The sequence below is a fragment of the Desmodus rotundus genome, chromosome 9 (assembly GCF_022682495.2).
Source record: "Desmodus rotundus isolate HL8 chromosome 9, HLdesRot8A.1, whole genome shotgun sequence".
NCBI classification, from domain to species: domain Eukaryota; kingdom Metazoa; phylum Chordata; class Mammalia; order Chiroptera; family Phyllostomidae; genus Desmodus; species Desmodus rotundus.
Genome location: NC_071395.1, coordinates 16,208,664 through 16,229,070, shown reverse-complemented (window position 1 = coordinate 16,229,070; position 20,407 = coordinate 16,208,664). Strand labels below are relative to the sequence as shown.

At 41.5% G+C, this 20,407-nt stretch overlaps 1 long non-coding RNA gene across 2 annotated transcripts in view; it reads left to right on the top strand.

The window, feature by feature from the left end:
* Positions 1 to 20,055, top strand: part of LOC112312674 (uncharacterized) — a 251,719-nt gene extending 231,664 nt beyond the window's left edge. For both annotated transcript variants that reach the window (XR_006656660.2, XR_008425222.1), the window contains 2 exons: positions 7,267 to 7,461; positions 19,981 to 20,055. This is a non-coding gene — a long non-coding RNA (uncharacterized lncRNA). The remainder of the gene's footprint in view (positions 1 to 7,266; positions 7,462 to 19,980) is intronic.
* Positions 20,056 to 20,407: the final 352 nt, after the last annotated feature.

Genomic DNA, 20,407 nt, shown 5'->3' with positions numbered 1-20,407 from the left:
AAATCACTATCAGAGCCAATTTGCAAATATGGACAGTTTCAGAATCCTTAGCCACAAAAATCAGGAGACTAGTCTGCTGTGGGAACAGATGTGCCATCAGCTGCCCGTCTCTAGTGTCTTTAGAACTGCATTTTACCTTCTAATTCTACAGGGACAGATTTAACGGCCTACCGGGCTGAACTGTAACACAGCTCACTGCTCTATACTTGTCTTTGACTAAATCCAAGAGGTTGATGTCCCTCCTTAAAAATGCACACATTTTACTATTAAAGAAGCAGTCGATTTTATTAACGCTGGAAAGGATCAAGCCATTATTCCTTCAGGTGTGGAAGAGGCTATGGGGGATACATAGTAGTGGAAAAATACAGTAAAAAATCAACAGTTTTTTAACATCTCTCTCCAAGGCATGAGAAGTGGCTCAGCCTGCAGATATTCCTCCCAAGGCTAAAAGTTTGGACACCTTGACTTTTCAGGAGTATATTCTGAATCACATCTTCCACAGAATACGTGGCCTATTTCTTCCCAAGAGGGTTATTTTTCACTGGGATTTGATTTTTGGCCTTTGTCCCCTGTATGTACATTTCTGACCTGGTGTGCTTCGGCTGTTTGTTTAAAACTGGTCTGTGCTTAAAGGAATGTGAGAGAGGATGTGAGAGCATTTCTGGAATTCCGAGGAATGCTGTGGCGATGGGCGACTTCCCTGCTTCCGGCTTGATTGTTTTGGCAACAGGTGCAGGTGCTGCCTTTGCCCAAGTTAATCCTTAGTGTAACACAGAGATGTGCAGTGCGCATTTATCTTTACAGCTAGAGCCATCTGGGTAGGTGAGTGTCACCTAATGATAACAGATGATTTATGCCACACGTAATTGGCCTAATGCTCATGACAAATTTTTGGTGGGAGCACTAATATGATCACTTCACCAATGAGAAAACAGGCTTTGAAAAAGTGCACAGATGTCCCAAGTGACAATGCTCGTAAGTGTTGGAGAACTCAGTGCCCGGGCCTCCCCGATCCCAGAGCTTGAAACTACGAATTTCCAAGGTTTATAAACGTTTGGCATATAAGAGGATGCCATGTATATGCTTATCACTTATGAATTCTTCTGGAAAGCTAGTGATGCTTGTCTTTTTGGTAGTGGCTTGTTTGTGTTTGTTTCTCTGAGCCTTGTATCCAGCACGGCACATCTCACTGTGTTCTTTAGAATGCTTTGATGCTCTGCTCACATAAGTTAACCTGCATATTTCCCTGTGGGGCACCGTCTCCCTTCTCCAGCAGGCTTCCTTCCCCATCCTTTCATGCCCAGGTCAGCTGTTACCTTTCTTGTGACACTTTACTTGAATTCCCAGGGTGGAACCAGTCTCTCCCCATCCTGTGCTCTTAACTCTTTAGAGCAGTGAAAAGTTACTACCTAGTTATTAGTGTTCATGTCTTGTTCCCCTCATTAGGTCTGAATCCACTTAAGGCAGAGATATTATCTATTTATCCTACATTATCACCATGTAGTACAGTTGTGAGTGTACTCAGAGCCAGAGAAATGGGAGGGGGCTTAGGAAGATGGGAAAAATGAGAGGAACTACTGTCATTCAATGAGATATCAATAATGATACCTCATTTTCGTTACCCAAAAAAGTGCTTGAGTTAATAGTTTGCATTCCTATGATAGAAGAGCTAGTGTGTAACTAATGGGATGCAGGTTTGGGTGGACCTGGAACTTATACAATTATGGGACACCCTCCTTAAAAAAGAATACAAAATTGCAAATGCATTCCATTAAAAAGTCAATATTTATTATAAATAGTAAATCATAAGAAAGTATAAGTTAATAAAATCTGAGAAATACCACACATATAAATCCAGAAAAATAGTGTAATTTTTTAATTAATATACTGCCCTGCACATTTTCATATTACTGTTTTCTCTTACATTTTTTGGCTACATACTTTCTCATCAACTCTGCCTAAGACAGTAATTTTATACTATTTTTCATGGAGAGAATGCAAAGGTAATTCAGTCTTTTCTCTGACTAGTGGATTGAAATTTATTTTTTGTTATTAATAATGTAGAAAAATTTGTTTTTGCTTTATAACTTGCCCCTGGCAATGTCATGAAAGTTTTTAGGATTACTGTCAAATTTCAGGAGACCTCTATCAATTTTCTTTCATACATGAGCTGCATGACTCGGTAGAATTTTTCAAACACTAGCTGTACTTTCATGTTATGGTGCTGCCTGAGTCAGTGAAGCAGGTAGTTAAAATATATTTCTTATATAACTTAGAAAGACAGACCATTGGACAGATTAATTCATATTGTCTGCTTTTGAGTAAGAATCTTCTTGCTTGAAACTCTTCCCTAGTTACCTTAAACGTGTTAAACGCAGTCGGGTAGGCCAGGAGGATGAGAGGTGACATGTCCATTGCATTTCCCAACAGGAGGTCTCTGTGAACCATTCCATGGTAGCATCAGGGAGAGAGAGAGAATCCAGATTCCAAGGTGAGGAGGAGCAACTGGGTGTGGAGATAAAGATGGAGATAGCGGGAATAGAATATACATTTGAGACTTTTGTAAAGTAGAGCTGAATGACAAACTGGGAGGGCGGGGTCTGTTTGCACTTTTAAGAGAGTTGCTTCAGGTCAGATCTGTAAACTGTCTCATAAGCTCTGCATAGTCTCTGATGTAACCAACTGCCAACGCGTGGTTTGCGGCTGACGTCAATCAGCAATGTGTAGAAATGCTCCCTCGGATTCCTCATTGCACACCTGCTGTCACAAGTTCAGATAAGTTCATTTTTTCAGTTACTCACCTTGTACCATCTTTCCAGGGGCAGTATTAACGAAACCTCTTGTTAATGTGTCACTCCATTTTTATAAGGGAGTTTCACACCCGCCACCTCATTGGAGCATTACGGTTATTTATTTATAAATAAATAAGTCATTTACAACTTAAAAGAAAGAGGTGAGATCTTAAAGATCTTATTTTAGAAATCCCCAGGTGGAAATTCAGAAGAGATGACAATTCTTCTGAACTGGAGAATTCTGGGAACTGAAAGGAGGAGAAGGGACTGAAAGAGCCTTTCCCCACTTGGCAGCCTGGAGACGAGGGACCAATGGGGATACTTACAGGGAGTTTGAAAGTACTTTTCTTTGTGGATGCAATGTTTTTCCCCTCCCTCTTTTGTTTCCCCTACAAAATGTTCAGAAAAATGAGATTTAGTGTTTCATTGTCTTTATAGCAAAGGATTCTAGGGGCATGATGATCACATTTTAGTGACAATTAAAATTGCGTGGGTAGTGAGTAAAAATTCAGGTTGAAACTCAGTGGAAGTGGGGAGGGGCAGGGATGGGGAACTCCAGGTAGGCTGAGCTCTGCATTCGGGTGGGTGCGGGAGGCAGGCTGGAGGGGAAGGATGAGGAGAGAGCCAAGAACCAGATTCACCTATTTGAGGACCCTGAGGCTTACAGAAAGTAAGCGCCATTTGGTCTCTTAGATCTGCTACTAGGAGGTAACTAACTGTGGGGCTTCAGTGCTACCCCGTCTCTGTAACTGTGCCCCAAGAGCTGGCATACCAATGTGGCCAAGAGCGTAGATTTTTAGAGCCAAGCTCCCTAGGTCTGAATCTTAGCTCTTCCACTTAGTAGTTGTATTATCTTGGGCAAATATTTTTTAAAAAAAAATCTCTGCATGTCTCAGTTTCCCCATTGGAAATGGGGTAATTGGTCATAGGATGAGCTGAGTGGCTATTGAGAAAGTCAGTTGTAAGCACCTGGCAACTATTTGTAAAATAGTTCTCTCATGCCCTATGAGGTAGAAGAAAGTACTTTATTTATTAGTTTGTTCAAGTGTGAATTGCATTTCATTGCCCCCTCCTAACTGGCATGCTTGCCCATGGCACACACATGTCCAGTGTCTCCCACTTGTCCCGGTACTTCCCTTTCTGCAGGAAGTAGCTCCCTTCGGTGCAAAGCTAGCCTCACGAGGAAGAGCTGTTCTATCTCGTTTTGATCTTTGCTCTTGCTTATAATCCACTGAGACATTTAGGTTTTAGTTTTTAAATCTTCCAGTAGGAAATGATTGAAAATATTACCCAGGCACAAGAGAAAGGTTTCTTCTACCACTCCCCTGCCTCCCACCTCCCCCAGCCTGGGGCATTCTAATATTCTACCCTATCTGGCCAGGAAATGTGTAGCAGATTTTACAAATCTGTAAATGATGCTCTTTCCTCTTTTGTTTCTCCTAGTTTTTTTTTTTCCGGAGGAAAAGTATTCTTACTTGGTGAATGTGACCAGTCCTTTTTTCTGTTTAACTTGTTAAGGCAAAACTGATAGCACTTAAAAATCAAAACTTTTCTCAGTGCTGGTGTCTAGCAGTGCTCGATGGTCTTGTTGTTTTTCAATGGTGTTTTCCTTTGATAGTGTATGACATCGCAGTACACTGGGGTTGCCAGCAGCTGTTAGCCAGCTGCTGGGGCAGGAAGTCCTCCCAGCAGCTGGGTATTGTTTCTCGTCCTCCCCTGTGTCACAAAGGCAGCACCCATGAGAGGGTCTTCCTGGACTCTCTGTTGGACACCATGGCCACCCAGGCAAGCCGCAGGCTGGATCAGCTGGAAAAGGCAGTGGGGCAGGCTCAGTTATATCCACTGCCGGGAGTGCAGATAAGCGCGCTGGCTCTGTACTCTGTACGTACATATTATAAATAAATACATGCATAGTACTTACTGCAAACTATATATTAAGAAGCCTTCAAATATTCAGTCTTTGATTAGGAAATTCCACTTCTAGAAATTTTTTATATCTAAGGAAATACTTTGACAAGTGTGCCAAGGTGTACAAACAAGGATGTTTATAAAAACAAATTGTTCATAACAGCAAGAAATTGTAAACAACCCAAGAATCCATGAACAGCGATTGACTGGCAACGTATGGTGCGTTGACATACCGGGATGTCAGGCAACTACTTAACACAGTGATGTGGAATATGATTAATTTATGTAACATACAGAGGTCTGTCTGGAAAAGGTCCAGCCATTGTTCATATAATGAGAACCATTTGTGCGACATTGATGTAACCTGGCAGCCAAGGAGAGTGGACCAGAATGTGCATGTGTGAGCAAGGACGACTTCACTGTTTTAGGCAGTGGGGGTGGTAGACCATCGAGTGAGCATGTGTACTGTGTGGCCATTGCATTTGAAATGACTGAGTGAGCAGAGCAATGAATTTGCATGAAATTTTGTGTCATGCTTGAACATTCCTCTGCGGAAACTATGCGGATGATTCAGAAGGCTGTAGCTATGGGCAACTGGTGATGGGCAGCTTCATCACAACAACATGCCCACTCATGCATCATGTCTTGTGCAGTTTTTTGGCAAAACATGAAATGACCCAGGTGACTTGGCCCCTCTCTAGCCCAGATTTGGCATCTTGCAACTTCTGGCTTTTCCCAAAACTAAAATTACCTTTGAAAGGGAAAAGATTTCAGACCGTCAATGAGATTCAGGAAAATGTGGTGGGGCAGCTGATGGCAGTTGGGAAAACTGTGTGAGGTCCCAAGGTGCCCACCTTGAAGAATACTGAGGCATCATTGTCCTATGTACAATGTTTCTTGTATCTTGTATCTTCTTCAATAAATGTCTCTATTCTTCATAGTAAATGGCTGGATACTTTCTGGACAGACTTTGTATATATGGGAAAGTAGTAATTATATTTTGCTGTGTGGAAAAGGTTTAGTTTAATATATTTTTTAAAAAAGTTTGCTTATTTTTACCTAGGTATGAATTTTTATTTGCTTAGAAAAAATCAGAAAATACAAATAACAAAGTATTAACAATAGTTATCTCACATTGTAGGATTATGAATAATTTTATTTTTTTAATTTCAACTTAAAATAGTGTAATCAAAATTTCTTTGTGAAATGCTTTGTGAGTGTTGTAACCTGTTCTTCCATGTGCCCCTATTGAGAAATGTTTATTCATATGAACATATGTTAATAACATTTCATCATGTGAAAAGGAGGAGGAGGCAAGGGGGCTTCTGCAACGCCATGTTAGCGATCACAAAGCTGAAATTGCACTTCGTCTGTTATTTTGTCAACTCTTACGGAAACATAGCTCCACAAAATTGGCTCCCTGTCAGGGGGTGGCTGTGGACCCTCTGTTTTCACTCTCGAATCTCAGATCCCCTGTGTTCACAGTGCACATACAGAAGCCAGAAGAAATACAAAAAGAAACCCAACCCAATATGAATACTGGATTTATATTTAACTTGGAAGTTATGCTAAAGAAACATCACTAGTGCCCAAGATTCCATGGCATTGGGTTTGCTTCTTTGTGCTCCATCCCATTTAAATTTTTGTACATTCTTATCTGCAACTTTGTGGCCACATTAGATAACCTATTGGATTCCAAAGGTCTTTATTAAATGCTTTCTCTGGTGGGGTTTTAATGTTGTTTCTATGATAAGGAAGAAAATAGGTCATCATGGCAAGTTAGCCCGATTTTAAGCCTGCTTCTCCTGCAATTGACTGCTGTATGGTCTGGCGTGATGATGATGATGCAGTAGAGGTAGGCTTACAGTCACGGCAGTAGTAAGAGCAGGTGATAGTAATAACTAGTAGGTAGTTATGGTAATAATTATAACAATAATAATCTAGTAGAAATTCTATAGATCCATTACTACAAGCAAGGAAATCTACTAAATACTTTATATTCATTGTCTTATTTAATCCTGAAATCTCCCCAATAAGTAAGTATTATCCTCATTTTATGGATGAGGGAATCGAGCTTTAGAGAGATTTAATAATCTATACAAATTACATAGTTAATAGATGGCAGATAGGGGTTAAATCCAGTTGTTTGTCTCTTTTCTAGAGAGACAAACAGTATAAAACATATATATACTGTTTTCTCTACATATATATGATATTATTTATAATATTTATATTTATAATATAATATAATATTTATAACATATAATATATATAATTTATATATGTATATTATAATACATATTTCCCAACTATATATATTACTGTTTTCCCATCTCATAATCTCTGGGTCTTTGGTTTACTATTAATAAAATGAGGAGATTAGGCTAACTAACTAGTCAGCATAGTTTAACATTCTTGCAGGCCATATGCATTACAGTGAAGAACTGAGGTAATTAAATGCATAAAGCCAACTTGCCTGGGTTTCTATCTTGGCTTCACAACTCTCTAGTCTTGTGATCTTGCCTAGTTACTTCATCTCTTTGTGCTCCTGCTTCCTCCTCTGCAGAACACAGCCTGCAACAATTGCTTCAGAAGATAGCTGTGAGCACCGCAAGAGATCACAAGCGAACCGTGGCCGACACAGAGGAAGCGCTCCATAAGTGCTAACTGCGCAAAGGGGAGGTCAGCTGGACAGCGGAGTCCCCGACCTGACAAGGGAACCCTTCCCTCTTTATGCGCACCCAGGGGCGTGGACGTATGTGTGAGTATTTCACTGGGACTGTAAGATCAGCTAGCCTATACCCTAACGAGTTGTACGCTGCTGGCACAGAGTGGAGGCCCCTTTCATTGTCTGCCATATGGAACTCAGGGTCAGGGTTTCTTCTCAGAAAAGTTGCCTAAAACATGTGCCTTTGTTTCCTTATTGGTAAAATTCGGCTAAGAATAGTGGTCACCGAGGAGGGTCATTGTTACAGTAGTTTGTGATAATCTGTGTAAAGCACTTCCATTTGTCACTGGCATATTAAGTCTTCTAAAAATGTCTGGCAGCGGTATTAATAATACTCATGTGTTTTCTTTCATCAGTAGGTAACTAGAACAAAAGCTGGGGCCTAGTCTCTGAACAAAATTACATTCAAAACGTATGGTCCAACAGACCAGAGAAATTCAAAGGCATTCTAATATTTACGTATTTTCGCAAAATACTTTAAATAAAATCTAATGTCCTTTCCTTTTTAATATAATTCCTTTATATCCCAAATCTTAGATTTAGCAAAAATCCAAATGATTTTGAGTTCTGGGGTGACCACCTCATCCCGGATTTTCAGGGACTTTTCCAGTTTGCTCTCTGAAGGTCTCATGACCCAGGAACCCCTCAGTTCTGGGAACCCTGGGACAGTGGGTCACCCACTATTAACTTTCTAGCCTGACTTCCAGAAGTCCCAGCTTGTGTGGCTCGTCTGTGTCCTTGCTGACCTTTCCACTTCCAGCAGCCTTGTCTCTCCCATCCTGGAGGAATGTGAGAAAACCTGGAAAACTCATTCATTCGTACATCTCTTCCCTGCTCCATATCCCCTAGTATTTTTGAGGTCCTTGAGCCAGAGCATCATAGAACTTTGTACCTGAAATTTCCCCTAGAAAGCGTCTTACTGCATTTTGAGACATGGCTGGACATGGTACAGGTAATTGCATTTGGATGAGGAGAGAGAAAAAACTCAGCCATGCGCTAGAGGTATGGAGTTCCTGGGGGCTCAAAGCCAGGTGAAAAGATGTGTGGTTTCTGAATCCTCCGTGATAGGCATTAGGCAGAAGTCTTGATGGGGGAGTGGCAGAGACACCAGGCACCGATGATTCCAAAAGGTGAGTGGCAGATCCAAACAGAAAATGCAGGGAAGGGATTCTCACTTTCAGGCAGGACAGGTGGGCCAGTCATTACCAGCCACAGGACGTTCAGGAACAGACTTTCAGCCAGGGAGCCACAGAACTGACCTTCTGAAGGGGACCCGTGTAAAGAATCTGAAGGAATATGACAAAATCCCAATTATAATCCCAGCTAGGACACAAGATGGAGATTGTATCTCAATGAAAAGGCAACAGCTACTCATCGGCCTTGGGGCACTAAGTCAGGGTGAGAATATCTATAAGGGTGACGGTGCTGAGCCCAAAGAATTTTAGGCTTTGTCCCCTAAATCTTAATTCCTGCCTAACATTAGTATTGGTGCCAAAGGGGTAGTTCTCAGTCTTTGTGGTGAGTAGGAATCACCTGGAGCATTTATAAAAATGAAGATTCTGAGGCTCCATTTCCAAAGATTCTGATCCACTAGACTTATGGTTGGCCCCAGGAATATGCATTGTTTACATGGCCCCAGCCAATGAAATAGGTTGTGCATTTGAGGGTCAGTGCACCAAGCAGGGGTGTCCAACCTGCGGCCCGTGAACACAAAATCATAAATTTACTTAAAACATTATGAGATTTTTTTGTGTGATTACATGTCACACGTGTTTAACATGTGGCCCAAGACCACTCTTCTTCTTCCAGTGAGGTGCAGAGATGCCAAAAGGCTGGACACCCCTACAAGGATCCAGGAGTGTCAAATGCAGAGGCAGCAACTGAGGCAGGGCCTGGCTGCTCCTCACACTTGTCCATCAGAACCTGAGGCCCGGAGCCAGGACCAAGGTGTCTGTCCCCTGCTTTTGACTCAGCTGCCTTTTGACTGTGTGTGGAATTCCATGCCACACTTACACAATATCTCTTGTTTCTTATGTGTTGTCTTAAATGTCCGCAAAGGCAATACGTCTCTTTGTGGGGGCACTTTGTCTCTATGAATCTTGGGATTTCATTCTGTTCCTAAACAGAAAGCTTTCTCATAACTCTGACCTCGGGACACCATAAATTCAACGAACATTATTTTTCAACAAATTTTTATTTATAACCAGCTGGCAATCTCCCAATCATTCTGACAGCCTGAAGTCAAGCCAGGTCGCCCCTGGGAGTATGGGCTGGACTCCTCATGAGTCTGGTTCGCAGATGGAGGTCCAATGGAACCACGTGAGGACAACTTGGCAAACACATGCAGTGCTTTTTTTTCTTTTCGCAATCCTAAACGTGGACTCTGAGTGCACAGGCGCTCCATTTCAAACATGGAGATCCAGGAATAAAGAAAGAAGGCAGCACTGTTTTAAGGAATGGCATTAAGAAACCAGGGTGTTATGCAGACTAAAGTTAAAGGCAGTTCCCGTTTCTGATAGCTAAGTCAGACACGTTCTTAATTTGGCCATACAAATGCACAGCAACTAGGAGCTTTGAAAGCATGGTGGAAGGGAGAGGTACTGAGGAAGATGCCAGATTCACTTCTTTGATAATGTAATTTTTAATAATAAAAAGGCAACATGGTTACCTTAGGTGAGCAATTAGCTTGTATCTTGTGATGGGAACAGTTCCTGAGACCTCTCAGCCTTTCTAGAACGCAAAGAATTTTGGAGCAATACAGTAAAGATTCCTAAGCTAAGTAAGTATTTCCAGTGAGTAAATACCGTTCAAGATGGGCGGCTTTGAAAACACCTATTGATTCAAAGATTATCATGTAGTTTCCACAGAGGTTGAAAATAAGAGAAGCAATTCTATTATTAATAACTTCCAAAACCTATGTCTACAGATTTGCCAAGCACACAATGGGAATAAAGTGTATTAAACCATTACTGCACCGAAGATACTTTTTCTACTTTTCTGTTATTCTCTTTTTAATTCAGTAGGTAATTTTCAAAGAGGATAATCACTGCTTTTGAAAGAGGCTGCTAAGTCAATTGAAACTAAAGCCTTGGGAAAAACTCAGTCTGTAGCTCTGCTCCCTTTAGTGATAAAGCTACAAACAGCACCATCTCTTCAATAATACTGACAGACACACACACACACACACACGTACAAACACTTACTATTCTAGGAAACCAAAGGGTCCCTTACTGATCAAGAATGATCTCTAGCTCTTTTCTGGGAGAATACAATTATGTATATGAATAAATAATAAATTATACTTTAATTGGCTATTCAAGCTGATTAAAAGGGGTTATGGGTATTTGCTATAGAAAGGCCTCTTTATGAAAGTGCAATAAAAAAATCATGTATTTAAATTCTACTCCTTAACTTGCTCCATGCTGTTCAACTAAAAAACATGTTCATGGAACCTGTCCTGAGCAAAGCATAGAGCAGCTGCTAAGGATGCAAAGGTACCAGAGGCTCTTCCTGTAATAGGCACAGACTCTGCCAGGGGAAATGGACACATGAGGAGCTATAGGTAAGTTCTCTACTTGTGGCATTAATAAAATTCTGCATGCAGGAGTACTAGGGACTCATTTTGCTGGGAATTCACCACAGAATGAGTAAAACTTTCCTAGTTGGGCTTGCTGACATAGCAGGTAAAACATGGTGTCCAGACAAATGTAGATTACTCCAGTGTCACACTCAGGGTAGAGGCGGGAAACAACCCACGTGGTTATTTTGCTGTGGGGGAGAGGGTTGCAGGCCAGGGGTCCTGAGAGTGCGGTTAGGACAGTTGTATCAATGAAAGGAAGGCAGCTGTTGGGCACCACAGACCCAGGGAGGGAAGAACCAGCCCTGCGGAGTTGCGTGCCAGCTCTGGCTCTACCAGCACCCTTTCGTAATTTTTGTTGAATTAAATTCAACAACTCTAATTAAGTGCCTACTCTATGCTGGACTTGGGACTCAGGATACGAATAACCCACAAATAAGGAGGCAAACATGTATAGAAATAAACATCATTAAAAAAAATATAAAGGTATCAAGTGGAGTATAGGACAGAATTCATGTTTTAGGATTGGGTAACTACTGTCAAAAATAACTCCGTATTTCAGTGGCTTAATACAAAAAAAAATATTTCTTGCTTGTGTAAAAGCCAATGTGGATGGCCCTAAATGGACAGCTCTCCCGGCTGTATTTCCTCTAAGCAATGACTCAAATGGGGGCTGCCTCTGCCACTTCATACTTTTAAGGTCATCCTGAGGTCACCAGCCGGTAGGGTGAAGGGAAGAATTCATGAAGGATACCACCCCTGATACTCAGATTTTTTCCTGGAAATGATGCATGTCACTTAAGTCTACATTCCATTGGCTAGAATCAGTTACATGGCTCCACCTTGAGCAAGGTGGCTGGAAAATTGCCAGCTACTTCTAAGAAAATCAGTGTAGTCACCCCAAGGAAGTGGAGCATCTTTGATGGCCGCTGGCTGTCTCTGTACCAGTGCTTTGGGGGCCCAAAGGGAGATCTCTGCACAGAGACAGTGATGTGTATGCATCTTGATGGAAAAATAGTTCAGCTGTCAGATGAGGGGCTCGGGGGAGAGAAAGGCACTCAAAGCAGCTACGTGACTCTAAGGATGGAAACAGGAGACCTCAGAGTAGAAGGGTAGGGAAGTGCCCCACTTTGTTAAGTCTGGGCATGTAGAGTAAGGACAGAAGTCACAGGAGATGAAGCAGGAGAGTTTTGTAGTCATCATCTCAGGAGGAGACTGTCAAAGTCTTAACTGTAGTCAAAGTCTCATTCAGAGACTTCACAATCTATGGACAGGAGCTTGAAGCTATTAAGAATCTTTAAGTAAATGTGAGATTTTACAATTTGGCTTCACATTAAAATGGAAATTTCTTTCTTGGTGCCAAGTGTTTTGGATTGAATAACTGTAAAGATGGGATTGCCCTCAGCATAGATGAAGAAAGCTACGGAGGGAGTGTGTTTGAGGGGAAAGGTCAGGGGTTGAGTTCACGGTGACTTTGATATGTCTGTTCAAGATCCAAGTGAAGATATGAAGTAGGCAGTTTTGTGTATGAGTCTGGAGTTGAAAAGAGAGATCCTTGCTGGAGATACTAGGTTTAGGGCTTCCACCATGTGTTTAAAACCATGAGATTGTATTAAATCACCAGAGTAAGTGTAAATAAAGAACAGATATTGTGTCGTGGATCAATGCACTATTAAGACATCAATGAAAGGAGAAGGAACCAGAAGGGAGACTGAGCAAGGAGATGCAGTGAGGCCGAAGGAAAAGTCAGAGAGTGTGTTGTTCTGGAGCCAAGGAAAAAGGAGGAGAGCTTTGTCACACGCTGCTGGCCAATCACTCAGTGAGATCGGGACTGGGAATTCACTGCTGGACTTGGAACTCTGTAGTTCACAGGTGTTCCAGGGAAGGCCTTTTGGCGGGGTGGTAGGAGATAGCACCTGCTAGATGGCTCTTGGAGGAGATTGTAAGGAGAGGAACTGCAAATGCAGTGGAGAGGCAGTGGAGATGATTTTTAAGGAGTTTTAAAGCAACAACATAAGGTAGTTACTAGTGAAAAGTGAAAAAAAAGGGGCAAGAGAAAGTTGGGTTGTGTGCCAAGATATCTTAAAGTTTCAAGATATAATGTTCATGATAGTATGCTGATGGGAACAATTTGGAGAGAGAGAGCAAAGGGTTGAGGATTTTGGAGAGAAGGGGAATTGCTGGAGTAATAGCTTTAAATGGGAGAAAGGTGATATAATCTGGGGTCTGGGGTACATTTAGAGGAATGGGATTCTTCACCTATGTCATCTACAGCATGGGCCCCCCCCCACCACCTGCAGGCTTCAGGCCTGTAGTGGTAGTCTGTTAGGAACTGGGGCACCAGCCTGAGCTCCGCCTCCTGTCTCCGCCCCTCCCCATCCCCAGCAGGAGGTGAGAGAGCCAGTGAAGCTCAAAGGAAGCTCTTCTGAGCTCTCCAACTCTTGCCTTGGCCCCCTTGCCCATCTGTGGAAAAATTGTCCTCCATGAAACTGATCCCTGGTGCACAAAAGGTTGGGGACCGCTGGTCTATAGTGTAAGGCACCAAGGAGGATGTGGAAGAACCGAAGTGTAAAAAGTCTCTGACCTCAAACTACTTACCATGTCACCAGGGAAACAAAAAACGTTCTGTACCTTGATGGCCCCTTGGAACAGGGCGTGCCAGGTCTCGTTTCATGTATTATACAGATTGTTTCAAGTTTGCCGTGAGATGCACACACTATTGTCCTTAATTATCTTCATTAGAGGAGTGTACGTGAGGTGTGTATTCCCCATTAAATCCACCAGACAGAAGACTACTGTAATCAGCTCGTATTTTATGATTGGCTTACGACAGCTTCATCTTGTTCCTTCAAACGTTTTCTTTTGTGTGTGTGAAAGTATGGTTGACATAGGACATTATGTTAGTTTCAGGGATGCAACATGGCAGTTCAACATTTATATAAATATGTGTAATAGATGTACATTACACGTATCAGTTATACACGTATGCACTGTTGAGCCTTGAACAGCACGGGCCTTAGGTGCACGCACCGTCAGAAACCCAGGTAAAACTTCTGACTCTCCACACTCTTAACTACTAATAACCTGCTGTTGACCAGAAGCCTTACAATAACAGTAACAGTTGATTAGCACATGTTTAATGTTATATGTATAATATCCAGTATTCTTACAGTAAAGTAAGCTAGAAAAAAGAAAATGTTAAGAGACCATAGGAAGAGAAAATACTTTTACAGTATTTATTGGAAAATAATTGTGTCTCGGTGGACCACGCAGTTCAAACCTGTGTTATTCAAGGGTCATGTCCTGTAGTATGTATAAAAAGTGTTGTACTCGTTTGCTGTAGAAAGTGTGCATTTCGTGCTACTGCGGACTCCCTTGTGCATACGTTTTCCGTATATCCCTGGGCTTCTCTTAGGATAGATGTCCGCAGGGGCATTTCTGGGAGAACGCTACAGCGCAGGGCGCTTTGGCTCTGTGCAACAGGGGATCAGTTTCTGCCCTCACCAGCTGTGCCCTGGGGCTCGGTGGTACTCCCACAGGTTGCCTTTTGTATTAAGTTGCTAGGCCTGCATAATAAAGTATATATTAGACAAATAAAGTGAAAGTGTAATAACAACACAGACTGGGTGGCCTCAACAGCAGACATTTGTTTCCGCACAATTCCGAGGGCCCGAAGCCTGCCAGCATGTTATCAGCATTCCCTCGCACCAGCTGAAACGGTACGTGTTCCATAAGCGGGGGGATAGAGATTGCTATTTCTAAGAACATCAGGGAAGCCAATATGACTGGAACAGGCTAGAGGAGGAATGCATGAGGTCAGAGAACTTCTGTGAATAAGACTTTTCTCGTTGTATGTAACTTTCCATGCCTTTGTATGCGAATCATACAAACTGGCTGATTATAAAATCCTGAGACCCAAATTTCGTCCTAAAAATCCCTATGGAGCAGACGGTGCTCTGTTGTCATTTGGTTCTGAAGGCTGACTAAAAGGAGTCTGAGATTAACTCCCTGGATTCTGGTTGTGTCCTCTTTTTGTCCTTGGAATTTAATTTTTTTTTCCTCTGGAGTACATAAAAGTTCATCTTTCTTCAGTGGCATTACCTCTTCTATGGCGAATCAGTTTTTTTGCACAGTGACACCTTTTGCAGTTCAGGGATTTGTCTCATGATTACATCTTAATTACTTCTCCTCTGCCTGTGTTAGACTCTTCTTTGAAAAATGATGGTCATTCTTATGTTGGATCTCCATATTCCGTCCTTGGTATCATTCATTTGGTCTTTTTGTTTTATTTATTGTCTTCTAAGGAACATATTAATGTCTCCAACAGATTTTGTTGCCTTGGAGGAATATTTTGTCTACTGGCATTTAACAGTTTATTTCCCATTTTACTCTGTTGTTTCTTCTTCTCATATTTTATTTCACATTCTGCATTTTGAAAACAGAGGATATCTTTCTGACCAATATTTCCCTTTTTCTGGAATGCCTTTATCCATATTTTTCTCATTCTCTGCATCTTCCCCTTTTATGTAGGGGAATCCCTTTCTCTCTATCCCTGAATAAAGAACGGGCTAGCCACGCCCATAAACAGCATGGGAGCTCTGCCTTGCACTCTCTTCTTATCTCCTTCCATATGTCCAGTGTCTGGTGGGTATATATTTACATCACTTGTTCAGTAGTTGGCTGCCCAAGAAGGGGTTTAGGCAGTGAGCTGCAGCTCTTGGGCAGTCCCAGTAGGGGAACTTATTCTTCTGTTTTGGAAGAGCAGTTTCCTGTCTTTCTGTGGGGTCATTGCACGCCAGCTGTGTGGTGTGTTGCTCCTAGTCTCCCTGTTTATGATGGGACCATCCGTATTCAGTACAAATGCCCACCCCCACATCTTGGAGACTGTACGGCACTCTTGACTTCCTTTGATGTATTCATTTTATAAGCCCTTGGGCCTTTTGTCAACTTGCTTTGCGTGCTGCTGATTCCAGAGGCAGAGGGACTTTCCTAGTGGTTCCCCTTTCCCAAGATCCTTCTGATTATCATACCTTTGTTCTCCAAATTAGGGGCTTTTGGAAGGATCTCTTCTCCTGTTTTCAGGCTCTCCTCCATCCATTTCTATACAACTTTCTTAAAGGGCCTCTGTATTAGTTTTCTGTTGCTGCCCCAAACAAATGACCACAAACTTGGTGGATGAAACAACACAGACGTGTTATCTTACAGTTCCCCTGGGCAGGAAGTCTGACATGCATCTCACGGGGCTAAAATCGGGCATTAGCAGGACTGCATTCCTTCCTGTGGGCTCTGGGCAGCGCTGGTTCCCTAGCCTTTTCCAGCTGTACCAGCCTCCTGAGTTCCTTGGCTCGTGGGCCCCTTCCTTCACCTTCAAGGCCTTCTCATCCTTCACTACTCTCACCTCCCCTTCTGCCTCCCTCTGCCACTTGGATGGACCCTGGATAATCTCACTAATTAAAGATCAGCTGATTACTACCTTAATTCCACCTGAAAATTCAATGCCCCTTGTCCACGCAGTGTAACATATTCACAGGTTCCGGGGAGTAGGACATGGACATCGTTGGGGGGACCATTACTCTTCCTCCCACAGCCTCCATGTCTTCTTCAATTGTGTTCTGTTTACCTGACATCTGGTAAGATACTTCCTTAATATTTCTGGCATTGTCTCGATATGCTTCTCTACTTTCTATCACTGATGCCACTTTTCTCTCTATTTTATGTTCAGTGGGAGAGGCACCTACATGTATTCAAGTCACCATTTTTCCTGCGAGTGCAGAAAGTAATTCTAATGTAACTTTTTAGAGGTCCCCACGATTACATTTACATATTGGCGATTACATTTGTAGTTTTTCAAGCGATATTGTCTTCATTTGCACGGTTTTGTGGTTTTCTCCTGCTCTCTCAGGAACTTCTCCTAGAGTTTCATTTTCTAGGAACTCCCTTCCATAATTGGCATTTCCAGCACATGATGAACAAGAATAAGTAAACGAATGACATTTAGTCAGCTTTGATTCTCATATTAAAAAAAAAAAAAAAAGTGGCCTGGGGAATAAGTCCAAAGCTTCTCTTCTCATAATCAAATGACTCAAAGCAAATTTGTTACATTTCTCTTTTACTGAGCACCAAACTCCATTTGTCACATACTTTTCACACATGTTTTCCATTAGCCTAGAACTCTGGTGAATATTTGGAAGACACTATGGCTTTTGATGATCCATAAAGCAAACTATTCCATTTTCTCTAGTTCATTTTGCACCCATTTTATTGTGTGAAAATGATGTTTTATTCTACTTTACATTGTGTTTGATAAATGTCAAGGGTTTAAATTTCTATGGACAACGTTGAACTTTATCTCATGAATGAGGATTCTTATGGGCATTGCATTTTCATGCTTATATGGCACTGCACTGCTTAGGTGTTCTCCAGGGGTGAGCTCTCCAGAGAGATCCCAGAGGGTTTTTTGCTTTGCTTTGTTTTGTTTTTATGTTTAAAAAAAAAAAAAATCCTATTTGGCTCATGGTGATTCTCCAGATCTCTCCCAGTATTCTTTAGTTCAAATGGCCTGGAGCGTAAGTCGTCGCAAATGGCACGAATTAATGTAGTATGTAAAACAATAGACGAGTCACTATTTTCTTTATTGCCAATGGACTGCAAGATTAATTTCTTTGGTTCCCTTGAAACATCATTTTATTTCTATTGGAGTCCTTGTAACTTTTTCTTTTATGTACTTAATGACCGAGATTTTTGTTCGGTTCTACAATCTGAAGTCTGTTTAGATCTGCTAATTGCATAAGCCTCTGTGCTGACAGAACAACCTATGTGCTAACTTTCCACTCGGGCCCCTCAGTACAAAGTCTGCTGATAAAAGTTGCTCAGCACTGTCTGGCTTATCAACGGACTTCAGTGAGGAGTGTGGCATTTCAGTGACACCGAGCCAGGGACCAAGCTGTTCAGACATTCCATTCATCACCTCCCTTCCCAGGACCTGAGCAGGCATTCCTGCTTTTAATCAGTGTGTGCATGGTCTTGGGAACAAAGGAAAAGGGGCCTGCTGGGCCAGAGTAGGGCAGTCATTGAATCTAGTGCTGTTGGGTTGCTCATGTGCTCAAGGCTTTCATGAAGATATTGCTCAGGAGACGTTAATAATCAATAGTGACCAAGATGGTTACACATGGGTAAGGCCTTCGTAAACCCTTAGGTTTGGGGTTTCCAAGGAACCACATGTAGTCCAACAGTAAAGAATTTGAAAGCAGGCTCTGCAAGTACCTGCTGTAATATGCCAAAAGAAAAAAAAAGACCCCAAAACAAACAAAAAAAAACCCCATGTAAACTATGGCCTTCTCTATAGAATATCAGACCACTAGACTAGAGGGTTGGCCTCCATCAACATTTGGCTTGGGGTGATGAGACCTCCCGGTGTACCTAAACCTGCTAGGGATGAGGGAGGATGCTGGGGCGGGGACTCTGTCCCCGATTAGCACAGGTTTGTTGGTGGTGTTATGTGGGAGTGGCCTTATTCGTACTAGTGGCTGTTACGATTCTGTGACAAAGAAGGTTCCTGAAACATCCAACATTAGGAACTGATGACATAAAGTGGTTTATAATTACAAAGGTTATGAGGCAGCCATTGATCATCACATTTTCTGAGAATATCTAACAACATAGTAAAATATTCACTAATACCAAAGGAGGGGAGGCAAGTTACAAAAAAGCTTAAAATGTAGTGCCAAAAATGCTTTCAGTATTTACCTCTAGAAGTTACTATTATAGTAAATTAAAAATATTCCTGATTTATGCTTTCTTCTATTTCCCGAACATTCTAAAACCACATACTCTTATTATAATAGGGAAACTATTGTTTTTAACAAAGAAAAAAATGATGGAAGCAAATATTTCAGATCTGAATCTACCACTTCTAAGTTCTATTGAATAAGATTTAGGATTATATAGAGAATATTTAATCCTGAGACTTGGACTGTATTGAACAGGTAAAATGTTGATTGAATATATTTTTAGTAGAATTTAATTCTCATTTTATCATCTCAAAGGGCCACGTTATTGTAAACACTGAAAATATTGTAACATAATAATTTTTAGTATGTGAAACTATACAATAAAGTTTAAAGTTTTATCAATATTTTTTCTACTGGGGAAATAAAAAAGTTAAGCTAGTACCATGGTGATGTAGAATATCCAGTTTTTATTTGCATAAGGAGTCAAATTTGAGCTATACTTCTAGAGAGGTTGGGAATCACGGTTAAATTTTATTTGGAATAAGTGGTTATGGAAATTTGGTTATTTCACGTGCATATCACCTTTCAAGTACTCAGTGGGTATTTTTTTTGATGAATAATGTCTGGTTTCAGTCAATTCACACTGTGGCACCACACGTGTCAGTGACTGAGCTTGTTCATGGGCCCTTTGACTGAGAGCAACAGGCGGATGGAGAGCTGAACTCACCAGCCTGGGATTTTGAGCTGTACGCACATGAAGTCATTCTGGGCTCTGTGAAAGCGACAATAAAAGCTTGTAGTGTTGTCTCTAGGACATGCAGAAATTCAGGAGCAAGCTTGTTGAAATTCTGCTCTTATTCTTTTGTGTGTGTTTGTTTTGTTCTGTTTTATGATACAGAAGAAGGGGATAGGAGAAGCTGGGGAGAATAATGGCAAAATGCGGGCAGTGACATTCAATTTTGGGTTAGGAATAAGATTGTATTCTCGCTCTGCTTTGTACGTTTACTTGAGTGTGTGGCTTACTTTGTGGGCCTCAGTTTTTCATGCATACACTCAAAGGTTTGGTCTAAAATTAGTGCTTGTGGAGTGGCAGACTCAGGGGAGTTATAGAACCTGGCAATGATAATGGAAGGTAGGGCGAGGGAGAAGCTAGGGTGCCTTGGAGCCATTCTCACCTTTCTGGTCAGATTAGCTCCTTGTTTATCTGATTTTGCAAGCTATCTATTTTTTTTTTTTTTTTGGTAGCTTCCAAAGCAAGACAAGCACTGACATGGATTCATAGAGGTGATAGAGGCATGGGACCCTCCCAATTAAACCCGGTAAGGCAAATCCAAACTTAATTGTAACATATATAATGATGTTTGAGAATTATTTTTAAGGGCTTGCTACTCTACAAGATTATGATTAGTTTTTGCAACATGCTTTGCTCTGGAGGTGTGGTTTTATACTCACATGTTATTACTGTGTGTGATTCCTTTGGGGTTGGGGTTAAATCAGTCATCAAGTTGTGAGTATTGAGTACCTTTAGAGTAGAGTTGAATGGAATCTGGTGGCTGAAAAAATGGCCCCTGATGGAGAAGCAGAAAGTGTGCATTCTGTTATCACCATGCACTGGCCAGAGGAAGAGACAGTATAATAGGATATTGTCTATTTTGTGTTCCCCATCGGCGAA